This window comes from Pundamilia nyererei, unplaced genomic scaffold (assembly GCF_000239375.1).
Source record: "Pundamilia nyererei isolate P.nyererei 1_Seehausen unplaced genomic scaffold, PunNye1.0 scaffold00047, whole genome shotgun sequence".
In the NCBI taxonomy this organism is placed as follows: domain Eukaryota; kingdom Metazoa; phylum Chordata; class Actinopteri; order Cichliformes; family Cichlidae; genus Pundamilia; species Pundamilia nyererei.
The window spans coordinates 2,578,735-2,582,474 of record NW_005187448.1 but is presented as its reverse complement, the minus strand read 5'-3'; the positions used below and the strand labels follow the sequence as shown (position 1 = coordinate 2,582,474).

Here is a 3,740-nt window from a genome sequence, read left to right as displayed (position 1 = left end):
TCTGCCTGCAATAGGACTCTTCGACCAGCTTATCGCCACCCAGTGGTAATCCCTGGACAGAGTGAGCAGGTGATTTGGGTCAGGGCCCCACAAACACTAGGGAAAGAGCAATGTATTTTGGTGGAACCACTTGAGGGGCTTAGTACAGTTGCTGTTGCTCGATCTCTAGGAACTGTCTGTAGAGACAGAGTCCCCATCGAAGTAAGGAATCGCAACCATTTTTTTTATATTATTGTACGAGGTTATGAGGCCTTTGCTATATTCTCTACTGAAAACGTTGACATTCAGGAACCTTTTGAAATTACTTTTGAGCAAAACAGGCCAGGTATTGCTGAAGTTGGTGTCCACCAACTACTAACTGGGCTAGTAATGCAGCTGATATTGAAGTTATGACACAAGGGAATTCAAACCTATCTACAGAGGAGCAAGACAAGCTAAGATGCTTGCTTGAATCGAAGAGATCTTCACGGTGCTGACTAAATCAAAATACTATTCTATCTTTGATTTAGCTAGTGGATTTAATATCATGCAATCCCAACACCAGTCAAAATCAAGTAGAATATGCACAGAGCATAGAACAAGACATCTTAGCATCATGCTCATCACTGTCGTCTCTATTCAGCTCAAGCAGCTGCACTGGTAGCATTGACACAAGCATGTGAAATTGCTAAGGTCCAAATAATCACTTTATCTGATTCCAGATATGCGGTGATAAATTATTTTGTCACATTACGGAAACAATAGTTTTTAACTAATTCAGAGAAATCCACTGCACATCAAACTGTACAATCTGTTGTGCCAAATGCACCATTACAGACTTTTTTATTCTCATCCTTTGGATAGCGTATCCTGGAATTGGAGGCCAGGGAACCCCTGCACATGTTTGTATATCTTGACGAAGCGGGATTCAATCTCGCAAAAGGCAGACGGCGTGGACGAAAGAGCCACCATTGATGTCCCAGGCCAACGAGGAGGAAATATTACAATGTGTGCAGCAATCTCAGAAAATGGCGTTCACACCCATATTCCTCGTATTGGTGCATACAATACACAACACCTGTTGGCTTTTCTGGATGCTCTTTATAGGGACCTAATCCCACAAAATGAAAGGGATGATCCTGGTGACAATCGGACAATGTATGTAGTGGTTTGGGATAATGTTAGCTTCCATCACTCTGCTGTAGTCAGGCAGTTGTTTGCAGCACACGACAGGATGCTTATGGAGTTTCTTCCTCCTTACACTCCATTCCTAAATCCAATTGAGGAGTTTTTCTCTTCCTGGAGGTGGAAGGTATATGACAGGCATCCACATACCCAAATGACCCTGCTAGCAGCTATGGATGCAGCTTGTGATGACATCACAGCAGAGTCCTGCAGAGGGTGGATTCAACACTCCAGAAGATGCTTTCCCCGATGCATCGATAGAGCTGACATTCGCTGTGATGTTGATGCAAATATGTGGGCAGACAGATGGGAGCGTCTAGATATCAATGATTGATATGCAGCAGTGTCTGGTTTTTTTTTTTGTTTTGTTTTTGTTTCGTTTCATGACTACTGCAGTAAGGTTTACTGTCTAAGTGAGTTTATGTTTGCTGTAAAATGTTTGATTTACTGTATTTCCCCAGTTGCACAATGCTGTGAACAGTTTCAATTAAATATTATCAAGAGTGCATATGAAGTGTCTTGATTTTCCTTTACAATTTATGGTTTTCAACATGCCATGGACATGTCATTGGGAAGCACCTACAAAGAAATCCGTCACAATGAGAACATGTTCAAACCATTTGATTTTGTGACCAAAGGTGCTGGTGTAGTGACTTGTAATTGTGACAGACCCGACACTTTGATATAAGTACTTGCTTTTGATGGATATATTATCTGTTTTGATTAAGGGACTTGCTTTTGAAGCATTGACTACTTATTTTGAACAACTGACTTTTCTTTTTGATGAAGTGACTCACTTTTGCAAGTTATCCACCATGTTTTGCAGTTTGCACTAATTGTTTTGAGAAGAGCCTTAGTAGTGGTGCAGAGATCAATTCTGTGAGAAATGCACCAAAGCAAATGAGGAAAAACTGTAAAAAAAAAAAGGCACTGTTAAGGAGTTTTTACTGTTTTATTTGATTATGCTTCAAATGTTATGTTATACTTATGTTCACATATTTCACCAGACAGTTTTCTGTTGAAACAAGAAGCTGACTCTGTGACCTTTACCGCAAGAGATCAGTACAGAAATACACATCCGCAGAAGTTGACTTGCAGTATCTTATTCTTAGAAATTGACTTGTAGCACACACACTCCGTGACACACACAGCTTACACACAGACAGCATCAGGACCTGCATAACAGGAAATGTGATTATATTTGCATATTGACGATGTAACCTAAAAAAAATAAACGAATACTGCAGTTCCGTGTGATTGCTCTCTGAGTATTTCACCCGTGCAGTACGTTAACTATCTCGAGTGTCTCAGTGTTTATTCACCTGACTGTTAACTGTAAATCTCTGACAGGCACAGACCTCCAAAGTGGCCTGCAGAGTTACACTCTGTGTCGCCCACAAGGGAGCAGCAATGGAACACAGACAAAACCTGTAATCGGCCTGGCTGGTGTGACCCAAAAGGTTATAATACTTTTAAGTTATTGTAGGTACTGACGAGGCTTTTCTAATCATGTTTGTATATGTTAAGCCTTTGACTCTCCAAACATATTTTCTTTTAGCTTCAACCCTTACTATAGTAAATTGTGAGCTTAAAAACAAGTGTGGTTTTGGCAATATATTAATTTGTAACAGTACTATAGCACCACATGAATTTTACAAAACCACTGAATGGATAATAATCAGGTTTCATTCAGGGGACATTCGCACCTTTCAAAAATCTTTTTAAAGAAAATGTTTTACACTTTGACCAGTCGGAAGTAGTTGGTTTGTAAATGAGGTGTGGCTGTCAGCAGTAGCGTGTACTGACAGCCTAGAACCCACAAACACGTGAACGCACCCTATGCAAAGCTGGTTGGAGAGTTCTCCGCCGTAAAGAACGTCTTTATCGCAGGGAAGCAGCAACAGTAAGAAACATTTCTTTTTCCTGTACTACTGTCACATATCTTCTGAAAAAGTGCAGGCTGCTGGTTATATATATATATATGATTTTCTTTCATTTCCCTTTGTAATGGGGCTACAATGTGTGCGAATATGTTGTGCTAAATAGTTTTAATTGTCTAAGAAAATATGAAACGGAGCATTCTCATTTTGCCAAAAACACTAACTAACATTTTTGAATGATCGTTTAGCCCCCAAGTTTATTTATCAAAAAAAGAAAAAAACAAAACGCGTTGTGGTGTACCAGGATCTAGTTAACTTTGAGCTGATTTGACTAAGGCTCTTGCCAGCACTGGGTTTTGCCTTCAGAGCTTCGTAGATTCAGCGAGGTTCTAGAAACATTCCTCAAACGACCATGATTTGAACTTCCTGTTCCACTGCATTCCAACGATTTTCTGTAAAATCTGTTGCGTCAAGTGACTCAGTGATCAACAAGAACAGCAAGCTGTTTTTAAAGCTGCCTTGCCTGGTTATAAGTACTGCAAATAAGCTACCAAGAGGTAAATAAATATAAAATAATTAGACAGCATCCCATTTCGGTAAGATGTTTTAATATATGTTTTAATATAAAATATTAATTTAATACAAGATATTACGTTTTCAGCTGGATAAATTAAAAGAAAGAAAATTATCTAGAAT

The 3,740-nt window shown here is 39.3% G+C and overlaps 1 protein-coding gene across 1 annotated transcript in view; it reads left to right on the top strand.

The window, feature by feature from the left end:
* Positions 1 to 2,949: 2,949 nt before the first annotated feature.
* The window catches only part of b4galnt1a (beta-1,4-N-acetyl-galactosaminyl transferase 1a), a 14,524-nt gene continuing 13,733 nt past the window's right edge, over positions 2,950 to 3,740 (top strand). Inside the window, exon 1 of the mRNA XM_013910738.1 lies at positions 2,950 to 3,067. The gene's annotated coding sequence lies outside the window, so the exon portion shown is untranslated. The remainder of the gene's footprint in view (positions 3,068 to 3,740) is intronic.